This window comes from Mus musculus, chromosome 2 (genome assembly GCF_000001635.26).
Source record: "Mus musculus strain C57BL/6J chromosome 2, GRCm38.p6 C57BL/6J".
Lineage (NCBI taxonomy): Eukaryota > Metazoa > Chordata > Mammalia > Rodentia > Muridae > Mus > Mus musculus.
The window spans coordinates 117,837,828-117,856,416 of record NC_000068.7 but is presented as its reverse complement, the minus strand read 5'-3'; the positions used below and the strand labels follow the sequence as shown (position 1 = coordinate 117,856,416).

The 18,589-nt window shown below is 40.5% G+C and overlaps 1 long non-coding RNA gene across 1 annotated transcript in view; it reads right to left on the bottom strand.

Moving 5' to 3' along the window:
- 4930412B13Rik (RIKEN cDNA 4930412B13 gene) overlaps window positions 1-18,589 on the bottom strand; it is an 87,209-nt gene that overhangs the window by 52,720 nt on the left and 15,900 nt on the right. The gene's annotated exons all lie outside the window — the stretch shown is intronic.

Genomic DNA, 18,589 nt, shown 5'->3' with positions numbered 1-18,589 from the left:
GTATTCTTGGGAATCTTTTCTGTTTGCATAGAGCACACTTGTTAGAACAGGTGGAAGGAAAGACTGTGGGGAAATGAAAGACATTGGGTGCATCCCACCCTATGGGCTCACTATTGACTCCTAGGAGCTATAAGGTATCAGAAGATTTAGGCAGGACAGCAATAGACCAACATATTCTTGTGGTTATCAGGGGGAAACAAAGTATGGAAAACATAAGCAAGCTATGTCACAGTACCACCATGCCCTCTCTCTCCAAATGATTATGAAAATAATTCCTCTTGCCGTCTGATGGCGTTGCCCATGAGGAATTGTTTGACTGGTGCCAACCCAAATGTTTGCCTTTATCTTGTGCCATCATTGACTATTTTGCAGAAGTCAGGATGTTTTCCTTCACTCTGTGAAGCTTGGCTGAGCTGGCTTCAGGGACAGCAAGGAAATACCATTGCCCCTGCTGCCTCCGTTCCAGGTGCCCAGGCAGCACTCTTAGTGCACACAGAATGAGGTCATATATTTAATAGGGCGATGTCTTACCTAGGAGACTTGTCATACTGAGGACAAACGGAAATGTACCCACAGCTGCCACTCAGAGAAGAAAGGAGTCCTGAGGTATAATGTAATGGGCACATGATTTGTGGGAAGGTAGACTCAGACTTACTGACAGACTGAATAGATTCCTCTATCTCACTAGCTTTCCTTCTGACATACAACACAATTGCCATAAAACTTGTTTGACATAGTGCATGACAGTGATAACTCAGTAAATGTCAACTGTTTTCCCTTTATCTGTGAACCAAGAAAAAAGATTTTGCCAGACTCATCTGCTGGCTTTGTTGTTAGATTATGAGGGAGAAAAGGCCACCCTGTGGTTTTAGCCACCCAGTCATGGAATTCTGTTATAACAACTTCAATGAACCAGGACTCTACCTAACTACATAAAGAAGGGGAAAGGAACATGTATGGGAACCTATAGATACCTTGTCAAGGGGAGAAAGATGGCTGTGTGCAAGCTTCAATCATGCCCTGGAAATTTCTGCCCTGAGAGTCTTTTCTGAACTTTCCTTTTCTGTTTGTTTTCTCTTTTATTTCATGCCATGAATCAATATGATTCAAAGCCCATTGATCTCCATGGCCATAAGGAGCCATGTAAGTCTAGGAAGCATGCTGGTCTATTCTTACGCAGCTTCCCATTCCCAGGACAGACATCCTTCAGAGGGACAGGGGCCTCTCCTGAGTCTGATCTTAATATGACTGGGTCCACATTGTTGGATTTAGGCTGTTATTCAGGGCATTATAATTGCCAACTTGCTTTGATAGTGGTGGTGATGGTGGTTTGTTTTTGTGGTTGTTGTTGTTTTATTGGATGGAAAGAGGAGTCTATGTATTCTATCATGAATACATTCAGTTACTTCTTGAGTCAACGATGCAGGGTGCCATGGGTAGTCTTCTGCATGCTTACCTGACTTTTTTTCTGTAAAAATGCATCTACTCAGAAAGAAGAAAAGGTGGATTTAACTCTTTAGTTCTTTTGGATAGTTTTTTTAGTTGCACTGTATAGATACTCAGTAGAGCTTTATAAGGCCATTTAACTTTGTTAATGGTCATCTAATACTCTTTCTAGAGAAGTTTCTAGGCTAGAAGGCCTATTATTTTAATTTATTTTGTGTTAAGAGTGTATAATGATACTTCATTATTTAGGGGGTCAATGGTTTTCCTAAGAGTTTGAACACTAAATTATATATGTATACTTGCTTTAAAAAATAATTTCTAAGTAAGCAGCAGTAACAGCAGCATTAGCAAGAAATGCTACCTCCAGAAAGAATGTTTCTGTTTTTTTTTTTTTTTTAAACAGGAATTGCTTAATTTTCACAAGGTCCACTTGAAGGTGATGGTCACTCACAGACTGTGGACTGGTGTTTGCTAGGAGCTCAGTACAGAGGTTACAAAGAGTTATTATTTAGTGAATTTAGGGTTTTGGTTAGAGAAAATAAAAAGTCCTGGGGCAGGTGGTGATGAAAGTCAAACAAACAACATAAGCAGCCCAGCATTGTACATTTAAGAGTGTTTTAAACATATTTTTGCAATAAATGATTAATGAGTAGGAAACAAAGTTAAAAAAAGAAAGGAAGGAAGAAATAAATAAAGGAAGAAATAAATAAAGGAAGAAAATAAAAGAAAGAAATCAAATAGTGTGTCTGAAAGCAACATTTGTGGCAGGAACCTGGGTGCCATTTTTGGAACGTGGTGAGATTTCCATCACCCATTATTTAGTCCCGGCCACACCATCCATGTTCCACTCTCTCAGGGACTCTCCTAGTCTTGGGATTTCATAGTTGTTATGAGCTGTGTTCTCTCACTTCTGACCCATACAGTGTGAACTTGAGCCCCAGAATGGCCAGCTCTTGCTTATCCAATATACAGTTAAAGGTAGAGCTTGAAGAAGGGAACTGTGAGACTGAAATATTTGGGATTTATCAGTGGCCAAACGTAGCTTCCGCCGAGGCCCTCAGGCACACTCCTACCCTGTTCTGTTGAGGCTCCCCAGTTACTGCAAATACTCAAAACTGGTGTGGCAGAGTCTGGAGCACTGGGGCCTCCAAAATGTTTTACTTCTACTTCGGTACATCTCCCCCCACATATGTTCACATGTTCAATTTATTTTAAACTTATAGTTACCTATTTTGACAAAAAGACAGACTCTGAAAACATTCACCCCAGAACTAGGTAATGTTATGTGTTTTCTTAAAATATTACCCAGTTCTTCAAAAAGATGAAGAATTTGCCTGTGATCCTGCTGTCCCTTCCTGAAGTCTTTATGTAAGATATTTGGGGAAATGACACCACAGGTGTTTCTACTTCATCAGAACACACTGTTCATGGTCTTATCAACCATGAAAAATGGATGACTAATGTAATAATAGAGTGTGTGGTTTTCTAAGGAATGTAGAAAAATTAAGGAAGGATATTATTTATGTGTATATTACAAATAACCACATAGAACCTGTTGTAAAAATACCAACAAGGTTAAGTTCCTGGGCTAAATAGATGTGATTATGTTGCAAGAAATTAAAGGACAGACTGTGGTTTACCTCATTACAACCATCACAGGTGAACATTCTGTAGCCCGCACATGAATATATTAGGTTTTCAGTTGTGTATGAAGAATATTTCACAACCCCAGTAGTGTATCTAGGAGTAAAGTAGGGCTTTTACAAATCCAATAAGGATAAAGGCTGTATAGAATTAGATTTATCAAAATTAAGGGTTACAACCTTCTCTCCCATGTGACCTGGCCAATTAGGGGACAAGGCTGTCCCTATAACTCTGCCCTTTCTTTGTATGTACTCCATGTCCTGTGGTCATGCCCATCTCTACTTTATCATCATTTGCTTTGCCTTTCTCTCCTTGTTATTTGTTCAAGATCAATGGTAGCAAAATATTGAAGATTATAGTTAATAGGTTCTTCCCCAGAAGTGGCCTGAAATCATGTACATAGTGATCCTAGAAATAGAAAAATGTTTGGGGGCTTAGATCTGTGGGGCTCAATGTAAAAAAGCAAGAATTTCTTTTAGGCTTTAGCACCATAGATAAGTAACTCTTTTAGAATCTCTACTTTTAATTTATATAGTAAGGGTTGGTATTAGAATTCAAGGGTGTGAGATGAGATATAAGCTAATTAGAATAATTATGGACATATATAACATGCTTATGATCCACTTCCTGTCTCTTGAGACAAGGGTTCCTCATAGGAAGAGGAACTACACTACTGTAGAGTTCTCTGCAGAGCACAGCACAGCTGATAATGCCCTTTCTCTTTCGGAACAGAAGTGTGCCACTGCTAGAGAGGGTTCAGGGATCACTAAGGATGGTGATTACTTAAGTAGAGGGATGGAGTGGCTGTCAGGCAGGAGCTTGCAGGGATATACTCTTTCCTCTAGGCTCAGTCCATGGAGGAGCTTGCTGGGAGAAGAAAACTGAGGATCTGAGGATATGTGCATCTTTACCTTTGGTGGGTTTTATCTTTTTGCTAGGGATTCGGTTTTTATTTGTCTTCTAAAGAGCATAGGCCTTTCTTCTTCTTCTTTTTTTTTTCCAATTTTTTATTATATGTTTTCTTCATTTACATTTCAAATGCTATCCCCTTTCCTAGTTTCCTCTCTGAAAATCCCCTATACCCTTCCCCTCCCCCTGCTCCCCAATCTACTCACTCCCACTTCCTGGAGCTGGCATTTCCCTATACTGGGGCCTAGAATCTTTTCTCATTCTATCTAATGCCATCATTCTCTCGACATCCAAAGACTTCCTCAGCTTTAACGTGACAGAGCTCTCTTCTGTTTCCAGCCATGCTTCCAGCCAAGAAACATGTGACGAGGAACTAGAAGCCACCTTTCACTTACAGCTTTCAAGGGCTGGAGAAGATGGAGACCCAGATATAAGGGGTTTAGCCAGCTTTCTTTGCCTTGGCTCTGGCTTGGTTGGCAGTCAATCCAGGTGAAATCCAGTATGAGGATTTAGCAGAAGGCCACACCCTCTTGACTGATTGTACTCCCCACTGCCTCCCTATATGGATTCAGTTAATGACTCTTAAAAAGTGACATCACCTTCAAAGAACATTCTGTATAGTATGGTAACTTTTATTCCAAAACCTAGGAAACAGAACAGATGAAATTGTTACTTCAGCATGATTGTCTCAGACAAAGACATATTTAGCACGACAACTTCTGATCAGAGGATCACATGGGACAAACAAATTATGCAGCAGAACATAAGCAAATGTTCTGCTCTGCCTGAGTGCACTATTAAAACATAGCATGTTCTGAGCTATCTAGGCCTGTCGCTTGAATGCATCATTTCAACACACTTTGAAGTACATTATTTTTCCTAATATCATTATCTTAGTTTCAGAACCATGTGACCATGAACCACAAAACTGGAAATGATATTGATGTAGAAAAAATATGGATCTTCCACAAAAGTGGTTCTCCCTCTATAGCAGTCATCAAGCGCCTCCCCACGCTGAGTGAGTGTGTGTGTGTGTGTGTGTGTGTGTGTGTGTGTTTAAATCCGTAGGTTTGTGCTGCTCCTAACCTCAGAGGAGAGGTTTTCTATGGCAGTGGGTAGTAGTTAATGCAGAAACTCATCACTATTCAAAGTTCTGAGAATCAGTGACTGCATGCTCAGCCATGGATGTGATATCATATCAGTATTATCCCTGTGCTCTCCAAGACTCAGAGAACATGGTGGAAAAAAAATACTAAGACTGTTAGGATGAGACAGTGAGAAGGAGTCCTATAAATGATGACTCCTGGATACGACATAATTCTCACACAGAAACTCATAGCAGCTGTGGTTACCTGCACAAAATTGAGCAAGATCAAGCAATTCAAAAGTTACAGCCTGGGTATGGAAGGGGGTCCTGGGGCCCCCTCCAAGTGAAGAGGAACTAGAAGCCAACTTTCACTTACAGCTTACAAGGGCTGGAGAAGATGGAGACCCAGATGTGAGGGGGTTTAGCTGGCTTTGTTTTGCCTTGGCTCTGGCTTGGTTGGCAGTCAATCCAGGTGAAGTATGAGGATTTAGCAGAAGGCCACACCGTCTTGACTGGAGAGCTGGAGAGTTACTATGAGTTGATCGCTTTAGGGGAGGGAAATTCATTTTTCTTTGTGAGTATAGACACAATAGCCTCTGTGCTCCAGTGGATGACCCCCATGGCCATGAACATATGGCAGAAATAATTGGACATGGTGAGTTTAAAAAGTAATAACACAACAATAAAAATCCCAAAACCACTTGATCTTAAGAGGGAGGTGTGAGGTTTCTTCCGGTCGGCACCAGCACTGGGTCACCTTGGGCGCAGAGTTGGCAGACACTCACAAGGTCCCTAGAGGACTCTTCTCTCGATCTTAGGATCACCGGTGAGTGGAACACAACTTCTGTTCCATTCCAATCATGCAAGACCTGAGACAGCATAAGGGAAGCAGAAAACCCAGCCTGACCAGGGTCACCAGTCCCTTTGGGTGGGTGCCAGCACTGGGTCACCTTGGGATCAGAGTCGGTGGACACGCTCAAGGTCCCTAGAGGATAGCTTCTGAGGCAGACCCCATTTTGGGCTCCAGACATCCGGGCACCTTCCCTGCCAGAGGAGAGGTGTCGGAGCACCTGAAGGAGCCATCTTGGTTCCCCGGTCCCTCTGAGACTAGTCTGTGTAGGTGAGAGTATGGACTTCAGAAGCTAACAGCTTCTGGGACAGGCCCTGTTTCGGGCCTTCATCTTCTGCCAGGAGGCAGATCCAAACACCAGATATCTGTGCACCTTCCCTGCAAGAGGAGAGCTCGCCTGCAGAGAGTGCTCTGACCACTGAAGCTCAGGAGAAAGCTAGTCTCCCAGGTCTGCTGATAGAGACTAACAGAATCATGAGAGGAATAAGCTCTAACCAGAGTCAACTATAACAACTAACTACAGAGATTAACAGATGGCGAAAGGCAAACGTAAGAATCTTACTAACAGAAACCAAGACCACTCACCATCATCAGAATGCAGCACTCCCACCTCACCCAGCCCTGGGCACACCAACACACCCGAAAAGCTAGACCGGGAGTTAAAAGCATATCTCATGATGATGGTAGAAGACATCAAGAAGGACTTTAATAACTCACTTAAAGAAATACAGGAGAACACTGCTAAAGAGTTACAAGTCCTTAAAGAAAAACAAGAAAACACAACTAAACAGGTAGAAGTCCTTAAAGAAAAACAGGAAAACACATCCAAACAGGTGATGGAAATGAACAAAACCATACTATACCTAAAAAGGGAAGTAGACACAATAAAGAAAACCCAAAGTGAGGCAATGCTGGAGATAGAAACCCTAGGAAAGAAATCTGGAACCATAGATGCAAGCATCAACAACAGAATACAAGAGATGGAAGAGAGAATCTCAGGTGCAGAAGATCCCATAGAGAACATCGGCACAACAATCAAAGAAAATGCAAAATGCAAAAAGATCGTAACTCAAAACATCCAGGAAATCCAGGACACAATGAGAAGACCAAACCTACAATAATAGTAGATGAGAATGAAGATTTTCAACTTAAAGGGCCAGCAAATATCTTCAACAAAATTATAGAAGAAAACTTCGAAAACCTAAAGAAATGTCCATGAACATACAAGAAGCCTACAGAACTCCAAATAGACTTGACCAGAAAAGAAATTCCTCCCAACACATAATAATCAGAACAGCAAATGCACCAAATAAAGATAGAATATTAAAAGCAGTAAGGAAAAATGGTCAAGTAACATATAAAGGCAGGCCTATCAGAATTAAACAGGACTTTTCACCAGAGATTATGAAAGCCAGAAGATCCCGAACAGATGTTACACAGAAACTAAGAGAACACAAATGCCAGCCCAGGCTACTATACCCAGCCAAACTTTCAATTACCATAGATGGAGAAACCAAAGTATCCACGACAAAACCAAATTCAAACATTGTCTTCCCACGAATCCAGCTCTTCAAAGGATAATAACAGAAAAAAACCAATACAAGGACGGAAATCATGCCCTAGAAAAAGCAAAAAAGTAATCCCTCAACAAACCAAAAAGAAGACAGCCACAAGAACAGAATGCCAACTCTAACAACAAAAATAAAAGGGAGCAACAATTACTTTTCCTTAATATCTCTTAATATCAATGGACTCAATTCCCCAATAAAAAGACATAGACTAACAGACTGGCTGCAAAAACAGGACACAACATTTTGCTGCTTACAGGAAACCCATCTCAGGGAAAAAGACAGACACTATCTCAGAATGAAAGGCCAGAAAAACATTTTCCAAGCAAATGGTCTGAAGAAACAAGTTGGAGTAGTCATTCTAATATCTAGTACAATCGACTTCCAACCCAAAGTTATCAAAAAAAAAAAAAAAACAAGGAGGGACACTTCATACTTATCAAAGGTAAAATCTTCCAAGAGGAACTCTCAATTCTGAATATCTATGCTCCAAATGCAAGGGCAGCCACATTCATTAAAGAAACTTTAGTAAAACTCAAAGCACACATTGCACCTCACACAATAATAGTGGGAGACTTCAACACACCACTTTCATCAATGGACAGATCATGGAAACAGAAACTAAAGAGGGACACAGTGAAACTAACAGAAGTTATGAAACAAATGGATTTAACAGATATCTACAGAACATTTTATCCTAAAACAAAAGGATATATCTTCTTCTCAGCACCTCATGGTACCTTCTCCAAAATTGACCATATAATTGGTCACAAAACATGACTCAACAGATACAAAAATATTGAAATTTTCCCATGCATCCTATCAGATCACCATGGACTAAGGCTGATCTTCAATAACAACATAAATAATAGAAAGCCAACATTCACGTGGAAACTGAACAACACCCTTCTCAATGATACCTTGGTCAAGGAAGGAATAAAGAAAGAAATTAAGGACTTTTTGGAGTTTAATGAAAATGAAGCCACAACATTCCCAAACTTATGGGACACAATGAAAGCATTTCTAAGAGGAAAACTCATAGCTCTGAGTGCCTCCAAAAAGAAACTAGAGAGAGCACACACTAGCAGTTTGACAACATACCTAAATGCTCTAGAACAAAAGGAAACAAATTCACCCAAGAGGAGTAGACAGCAGGAAATAATCAAACTCAGGGGCAAAATGAACCAAGTGGAAACAAGAAGAACTATTCAAAGAATCAACCAAATGATGAGCTGGTTTTTGAGAAAATCAACAAGATAGATTAAACCCTTAGCCAGACTCACTAGAGGGCACAGGAACAGCATCCTAATTAACAAAATCAGAAATGAAAAGGGAGACATAACAACAGATCCTGAAGAAATCCAAAACACCATCAGATCCTTCTACAAAAGGCTATACTCAACAAAACTCAAAAAACATGGATGAAACGGACAATTTTCTAGACAGATACCTGGTACCAAAGTTAAATCAAGATCAGGTTAATGAGCTAAACAGTCCTATATCCCCTAAAGAAATAGAAGCAGTCATTAATAGTTTCCCAACCAAAAAAAGCCCAGGACCAGTTGGGTTTAGTGCAGAGTTCTATCAGACCTTCAAAGAAGATCTATTTCCAGTTCTTCACAAACTATCCCACAAAATAGAAGCAGAATGTACTCTACCCAATTCATTCTATGAAGCCACAATTACTCTGATAACTAAACCACAGAGAGACCCAACAAAGATAGAGAACTTCAGACCAATTTCCCTTTGAATATTGATGCAAAAATACTCCATAAAATTCTCTGTAACCAAATCCAAAAACACATCAAAACAATCATCCATCCTGACCAAGTAGGTTTCATTCCAGGGATGCAGGGATGGTGTAATCTACGGAAATCTATCAACGTATTCTACTATATAAACAAACTCAAAGACAAAAACCACATGATCATCTCGTTCGATGCAGAGAAAGCATTTGACAAAATCCAACACCCATTCATGATAAAAGTCTTGGAAAGATCAGGAATTTGAGACCCATACCTAAACATGATAAAAGGAATCTACAGCAAACCAATAGCCAACATCAAAGTAAATGGTGAGAAGCTGAAAGCAATCCCACTAAAATCAGGGACTAGACAAGGCTGCCAACTTTCTCCCTACCTATTCAACATAGTACTTGAAGTCCTAGCCAGAACAATTCGACAACAAAAGGAGATCAAGGGTTTACAAATTGGAAAGGAAGAAGTCAAAATATCACCTTTTGCAGATGATATGATAGTATATACATAAGTGACCCTAAAAATTCCACCAGAGAACTCCTAAACCTGATAAACAGCTTCAGTGAAGTAGCTGGATATAAAATTAACTCAAACAAGTCAATGGCCTTTCTCTACACAAAGGATAAACAAGCTGAGAAAGAAATTAGGGACACAACACCCTTCTCAATAGTCACAAATAATACAAAATACCTTGGCATGACTCTAACTGAGAAAGTAAAAGATCTGTATGTTAAGAACTTCATGTCTCTAAAGAAAGAAATTAAAGAAGATCTCAGAAGATGGAAAGATCTCCCATGCTCATGGATTGGCAGGATCAATATAGTAAAAATGGCTACCTTGCCAAAAGCAATCTACAGATTCAATGCAATCCCCATCAAAATTCCAACTCAATTCTTCAACGAATTAGAAAGGGCAATCTGCAAATTCATCTGGAATAACAAAAATCCTAGGGTAGCAAAAACTCTTCTTAATGATAAAAGAACCTCTGGTGAAATCACCATGCCTGACCTAAATCTGTACTACAGAGCAATTGTGATAAAAACTGCATGGTACTAGTACTTACGACAGACAAGTAGACCAATGGAATAGAATTGAAGACCCAGAAATGAACCCACACACCTATGGTCACTTGATCTTTGACAAGGGAGCTAAAGCCATCCAGTGGAAAAAAGACAGCATTTTCAACAAATGGTGCTGGCACAACTGGTGATTATCATGTAGAAGAATGTGAATTGATCCATTCCTATCTCCTTGTACTAAGTGGATCAGGGAACTCCACATAAAACCAGAGACAGTGAAACTTATAGAGGAGAAAGTGGGGAAAAACCTTGAAGATATGGGCACAGGGAAAAAATTCCTGAATAGAACAGCAATGGCTTGTGCTGTAAAATCGAGAATCGACAAATGGGACCTTATAAAATTGCAAAGCTTCTGTAAGGCAAAAGACACTGTCAATAAGACAAAAAGGCCACCAACAGATTGGGAAAGGATCTTTACCTATCCTAAGTCAGATAGGGGACTAATATCCAATATATATAAAGAACTCAAGAAGGTGGACTCCAGAAAATTAAATAACCTCATTAAAAAATGGGGCTCAGAGCTAAACAAAGAATTCTTACCTGAGGAATACCGAATGGCTGAGAAGTACCTGAAAAAATGTTCCGCATCCTTAATCATCAGGGAAATGCAAATCAAAACAAACCTGACATTCCATCTCACACCAGTCAGAATGGCTAAGATCAAAAATTCAGGTGACAGCAGATGCTGGCGAGGATGTGGAGAAAGAGGAACACTCCTCCATTGTTGGTGGAATTGCAAGCTTGTACAACCACTCTGGAAATCAGTCTTGTGGTTCCTCAGAAAATTGGACATAGTACTACCGGAGGATCCCTCAATATCTCTCCTGGGCATATATCCAGAAGATGTTCCAACTAGTATGAAAGACACATGCTCCACTATGTTCATAGCAGCCTTATTTATGATAGCCAGAAGCTGAAAAGAACCCAGATGCCCCTCAACCGAGGAATGGATACAAAAAATGTGGTACATTTACACAATGGAGTACTACTCAGCTATTAAAAAGAATGAATTTATGAAATTCCTAGGCAAATGGATGGACCTGGGGGGCATCTCCTGAGTGAGGTAACCCAATCACAAAAGAACTCACATGATATGTACTCACTGATAAGTGGATATTAGCCCAGAAACTTAGAATACCCAAGATATAAGATACAATTTGTTAAACACATGAAACTCAAGAAGAACGAAGACCAAAGTGTGGATACTTTGCCCCTTCTTAGATTGGGAACAAAACACCCATGGAAGGAGTTACAGAGACAAAGTTTGGAGCTGAGACAAAAGGATGGACCATCTAGAGACTGCCATATCCAGGGATCCATTCCATAATTAGCCTCCAAACGATGACACCATTACATACACTAGCAAGCGTTTGCTGAAAGGACCCTGATATAGCTGTCTATTGTGAGACAAGGCTGGGGCTCATTTAAAAAGAGGATCTCTTTTTAAAGACAATAGAAAAGTTGAAATGGGTCTATTTGTATAAGGTGGGGTTTTAAGGGATAGATTAATTCTCAACTGATTTGTCCAAAGTCGAACTTCTTAATTGTGAAGGCACATGTGCTTCTTGCCATGTCCTCGGTTGACTGGAAGGCTAAACACAGACCTTATTGAGATGACACTAGTGGACAGAGAGATCTTTCTCCTTGTTCTCAGATATGAAGCTCTTTCTTCAGAGGAAAATTCCTGATGGCATTTTAAACATTTCTCAAATATCTCTCCTAATTGTACAAAGTAACCTCTAAGATATGATATGGTTCTTATTGACTTAGTAACCTTCATTTGGCTTGAAAGTATTCTGTAATTCAATCAGACACCATTAAAGTATAGTATTCCCCTTTAGAAGGAAAGCCCTGAACATCAATGTTTCTTACCTCAGAATCAGTCATGGGCTTTGTCTAATGGCTTGGACCTCACTAATCAGAATGGAATTTCCTCCAAAGGGAACATGCATGTGTCCTTTGAGCTCTCTTTGAGACTTTATACTGTCTTTCACCAGCCTGGCCTCAGATCAGTGGTATACTTTGAGCAGATGAAATCATAGACTTTTGTTTGATTTTCATAGTATAATACCCCTTCCTTAAATTGTCCCCTTTGGAATATTTCCACAAGCTACATAGTAAACTATTATCCATTTTCTCATTATATCAATTAGGCCTGGGGTATACATCTCATTCCATGGAACTATTTGTGTCAAAAAACAAACAAAATAACCACATGCATGTCTTTGATGAAAATCAACTCGAGTTCTAGTCTAACTCTTTTCATCTGCCTGGGTTGGTGAGATAATCCAGTTTACCACACTCATTCCTAGAACACCTCTGTCAGAAACAGTAAAAGTTGGTCCTGCCTCTTTCTCCCAGCTCCAGGCTCCCAGAAATAAGGCTCAAATTTAAAATATATTTACAATACCTTAACCATATAAGCTAGGCTCTTCTCTGACTGGATCCTAACTTATTATAACTCATTTATTCTAACCTACATTCTGCCATGTGGACTGTTACCCGTGTTCAGAAAGGACCATGCTTGTCTCCTCACATGTCAAATCTTCCGTGCCTGGTTCTACCCCAGAATCCTTTCTGCCTCCCAGATGATCCACCTTCTATTCTACCATTTCCTATAGGCCATAGGGTTTTTTTTCTTTAATTGGCAGGTGATACATCCATACAATACACAGAATATTCTCTCTACAAGGAGCAAGGAAAGCTAGACACTAGAGTAGCAAACATTTTAACAGCAATGAGAACAAATACTGTCAAAAAAAATAACCAAGGTATATACTGAGGTCAACTTTACACAGAGGTCATGGGATTTTAGAAGGGAGAATGAAGATCGGAACAGAGGAAGCTGAAATACAAAGGTCAGGAATCAGGAGTGGGGAGTGCCAGTGGGTTCAGGCTCTTTGACCTGGGTAAGTAGCACCTAGGGAAGTCAGGCTTTTTGTAGCCCAAACTATATTAGGAAATAGGCGCCCCATCTTTAGAGGTTTTCTGGAGAAGACAGCACATTCTCTTGACAACTTTGAGCTTCTATGGATAGGACTTTGTGGTTCTGGTTTTATTGTTGTTGGGTTTTTTGTTAATTTTTTTTGTCAGTATTATAGCTCTTTTAGAAAATAGCTTGTGCTCTTTATTTGGACTGAACAAGGACTATATAAACCTTGAAAAACAGGAAGTTCTTCTTCTTAGGGTGAATTTTAATTACCTGGGGTTTAAGGTTCTGGGGATACCTCATTTCCATGGAGAGGCATTCCAGGAAGTTATATGACATTGCCCAAGTAGAGTGTGGGGGTTGGTCCCCCCAAATAAGATAGAGAAGAGGAAGCCCTCTGAGAAAGAGTCCTCCACTTTGTGCCAAGCTCAAGGGAGCTACCTGGACATGGTGGACTTTGACCTTAAGTAGCAAGGTTTCTCAACAGGAATTTAATGAGGTGAACTAGACTATAATGCTGAGAACATAGCTTTGAATTATTAGAAATTGTGGTAGTAATTAGTCTTGTGTATGTGTATGCTGACTAAGAATCTATGTTTTTTATGGGTTAATTTTGTTTGACAAGTTTCACTTCTGTGTAGTGTATTCCAGTTCCTCTTTCACATATAGCCTCTTATCTTTTTCCCATTACAATCCCACCTCATCAGAGCTTCATAACTTTTGGGTTTGTTTTATAGTCCGTTTATTTTAACAAAGACCATCTGTGTGACCACTGTGTGGAATAATCCATTAAAACATGGTACTGTGGTCATTGTGTATACAACTGAATGTATGCTCCCACTCGCCTTGAATCTGTCAGTAACAAAAAGTTCAGCAATGAAGGCTAGGGCCAGAGCCCCTCCTCCACCCACACTGGACCTGTTAGGGGCCATTCTTTTGTTTGTTTGTTTTTTTCAGTTTTTTATTAGATATTTTCTTCATTTACATTTCAAATGCTATCCCCAAAAGTCCCCTATACCTTCCCCCCGCTCTGTTCCCCTACCCACCCACTCCCACTTCTTGGCCCTGGCATTCCCCTGTACTGGGGCATATAAAGTTTGCAAGACCATTGGCCTTTCTTCCCAATGATGGCCTAATAGGCCATCTTCTGCTACATATGCAGCTAGAGACATGAGCTCTAGGGGTAATGGTTAGTTCATATTGTTGTTCCACCTATAGGGTTGCAGACCCCTTCAGCACCTTGGGTACTTTCTCTAGCTCCTCCATTTGGGGCCCTGTGTTCCATCCAATAGATGACTGTGAGCATCCACTTCTGTGACAGGCACTGGCCTAGCCACCATACTTCTGTATCGCAGAGCTTTAAATTCATGATTATAATAGTCTTTCTCCAAGTAACAGGGGTGAGAAGGGATGGCTGTAGCCTTGGATTAGGGATAAGGAAATCAAGAAAATAGGGGAGGAGGATCAACCAAAACAAAGAAGTTATAAAAAAAGCCATCTGGAAAACTGCCATGTGCTGAATGCTCCAAAAGGATGCTCCCAGAGGCAGTGAGTAGACAAAAGGATGGAGGACGGATACTTCCTTGTCAGTTGAGATTCAAGAGGTACCCCCAAACAGTACAGACTCTTCCTCTCCACCTTGGTTACCTGTCAGAACTAGGTGATAAGACCCAATTGTTGATGATATCACATACTCTGGATATATTGATAAATATGCTGGAACTGAGCTGGAAATTTTCTCCTCCTGGCTATCTTTCAATAGTCCTCAAATGTACTGTAAAGTGTCCTTAAGGAGAGACTTGGCACAAAATGAATCAATGGTCTTATCCAACTGTGACTTCTAAGATCTACAAGACCAATTTGCCAGAGAAGATTGGGTAATGGTGGCTTGCATGTTATGGGCATAATCAACTATTCTCTTATTGGGTTCACTCTTCAGGGAAGAATTCATGTCTAACCAGTATTATGATACTAGACAGCTGGTAAAAACAAACACACACACACACACACACACACACACACACACACGCTAGAGGAAATCTAGGCCTAAGAGAATTGAATACTCAATTAGCAATTGACGTAGCACCAATCTGCCATTTAAATATTTCTTGTTTATACCCATAGAAAAGTTCTACTCTTAGCCTTAATCAGAGAAGCCTTTCTGTCCAGTAAACAGTGGTAAATATAGAGACTCATGCCTGCACATGGTACTGAGGATGAAATAACAGTATCCAACTGTAAGACTTTCATTTCAGGCCCCCACCCCTCATAAGATTTGGTGTTCATAATTTTTATAGGGATAGGGCTGAAGTGTAGTTGAGAAGAAGGTTCAAGAGCCTGGCTAGAGTTTGATAGAGAGCTAAAGGATGAATCTTTGTTACCTGTTATTGAGTTCATATGAATATGCTAGAATATCTGTCCCAAAGCACTGAGCACAAAGAAACTGTATTTCTCCTGACCAGTGTTTGTCCTCTTTGGCTCCTATCAGTGTGCTCCTTCAGGGCCAGGGGCTGGGCTTCTCTTTGCACACTGGAATGTTTTCCAAGTCAGGAAGTCCCAGTAGCCGTTGACTCATACCCCTAGAGAAAACTGGTGGCCAGTTCTAGAACACAGACAGAAATCAGGACTTGGCTTCACAGACTGTATTTTTCAGGATAGCCCTACAATTCTTCTTATTTATTTATTTGTTTGTTTATTTATTTATTTATTTATTTGTTTATTTATTTATTGGTTTTTTGAGACAGGGTTTCTCTGTATAGCCCTGGCTGTCCTGGAACTCACTTTGTAGACCAGGCTGGCCTTGAACTCAGAAATCTGCCTGCCCCTGCCTCCCAAGTGGCGTGTGTCACCACACCCGGCTCTTTTTTTTTTTAATTTATATATAAAAAATATTTATTTATTATACGTAAGTACACTGTAGTTATCTTCAGACACACCAAAAGAGGGCATCCGATCTCATTACAGATGGTTGTGAGCCACCATGTGGTTGCTGAGATTTGAACTCAGGACCTTTGGAAGAGCAGTCAGTGGTCTTACCCGCTGAGCCATTTCACCAGGCCCCTCCCACATTTCTTTGGTGGCAAAATGCCTTTGTTCCTTTGCTCTTCTCAATCTCTGTGTTATCTATTTAAGCCTCCTCTTTCTCAGCCAGTTTTGAAAGGAAACAATTCAGGAAGTCTTATATGCTCCTTTTATTTCTGCTCATTCCCATTTTCCCTGAAGCACGGAACCACAGAAGCTACTCTTGGATTGTCTAGGGGAAAAGGGAAAAATTCAGAGGGAAAAAACCAAACAAAACAAAAACAGAAAATAAATTCCCACTTATACAAGTTGACATGAGGAATCTGAGCCTAGCTTTTTTTTTTTTTCTTTTCTTTGCTCAGTGACTTCAGATGCCAGTCCTTACCTTTGAAACCTTTCCCATCCCAGCCATTGTGCATCAAGTTTGTGGCAGGAAGCAGTACCATGAAGCTGAATGGATACGTAATGTGTAAGGCATGGGGTGGGCTGTCCCTCAGTCATGCTCCTCTCTGGTTATTGTACATCTAAAACCGAGATCCTTTGGTGCCCATGACTGTACCAGTCATTTCACCCAGGTCAGAGGAAAAGTCTGCCAGATCATCGACTCATACCCAAGGTTACTTTTTCCTAATTGAGTCTTTGGCTCTCTTTGTGTAGTACAAATGTTCTATTCTCTGACAGAAATGGGGCATCACCTTGCCGTTGGCCAAAGTCACTGGCATTTGTCCACATGTCATTTCTCCTGAAACTGTTGTTCAAGATGACAATTATTTTCCACCTTTTAGAAGTATAATTTTTTTTTATTATAGAAAACCGGGATAGAACCACAATGTCTGTTATTATAATTATCCACGTTTCTATTTAAATAAGTGTGCTGGTCAATGCCTGGGGGGGGGTGGAATATTATACTCAAGAGAGTTTCTATTTTCGATATGTATGTAAATACATTGATTGCTATCTTGTGGATATAAAGATCAAGACACAAAGGGGCACTTGGAGCATAGAGCGGGCTGTGGGTCTAGCACTCCTTACAAGTGTCATCCAATGTTTTCCTCTCCCTCTTTGTTTCATAACACCAACATCTGGGAGGTCTTCTGTTGCACTTGGGGTCCATTCCTTTTAAATTGCTTCCCTTTCTCTCTCTTGGCACAGCCTGAATTGCATTTCTGAGGCAACTTACAGTAGAAAAGATCAATGCTCGAAGGGTACCTGTTTCTCTCCCCCCTGAGCTTACCAGAACGCTGATATAATCAGCTTTCCCGGCACCTGATATAATCTGTCAGCAGCAAGTAGATGCCAGTGCCTTTCTTCCCTTGCCTTCCACGCTCCCTCACCATCTATGTGCCTTACCCAAGGCTGGACACTTGGCTGAACTTCAGGACACATCCTGATTCTGTTTACAGGTGAGGAAAGACCATGTCTAGTACCCTGAAGAGAATGGGGGCAAGAGAGTTCATCTCTGCAGCCATGTGCCGGACCAAGACAAACAAGTGACTCACTGGCTTCCTCTGCAGCTTGATGTCACAATCAGTTCGCTATTTCCTGACTTAGCCAACACTGAAGCCAGGATCACCCTATATTATGTTGATTCCCATCTCCTGATTACAATTGCTTCCTTCAAAGAACAGTGACTACAGGACAGGCCAAGCATCTCACTGGCCATGTGTTCTCTCTGGGTTCTCTGCACTCTGATACAGAAACAGAATGATTGTTTTGTTTTGCTTTGGTCATCTTTTTCTCTAAAATTTTGTTTCTGTAGAGATTCCTAAGGACTTCTATTTATTTAGGATCTGTCTCTCAGAGTTTGAGTATGTACTTACATGGATTCTGGACAAGGGGAACCTAGAGAATAAACACAGACACACACACACTCAGAAACACAGACACAGACACACACACACACCACCTAAACTAGGATTGAAGAATTACATTTTTCTTTAAAGTATGTGGATGAGTAAGTTTTTACTTAAATTTAAAAAGAGCAAGCAGCTTTGATAGGTAAGAAAAGGAAAACGCTTTTGCTTGCCTCCCTACCTCGGATGTCAACCCTCATTTTTCTCCTCCATCTTCCATTCAGGAGAGTATTGCTAGATGTCTGTCTGCTCTCTGCAAGCCATTGTGCTGAGCACTAGGGCGGAATTAAACAGCCTCACCACATCAATCAAGCACAACTTGGTCTAATTTTCTGATTTCCAGAGATTCAAATTTTTATGGAAAGTAATATAATGATCCCTGAAAAATTATAGCTAGAGAATTGTAAATAGTAAAAATGTAAAAGGCCACCTCCCTTCCCCCCTCA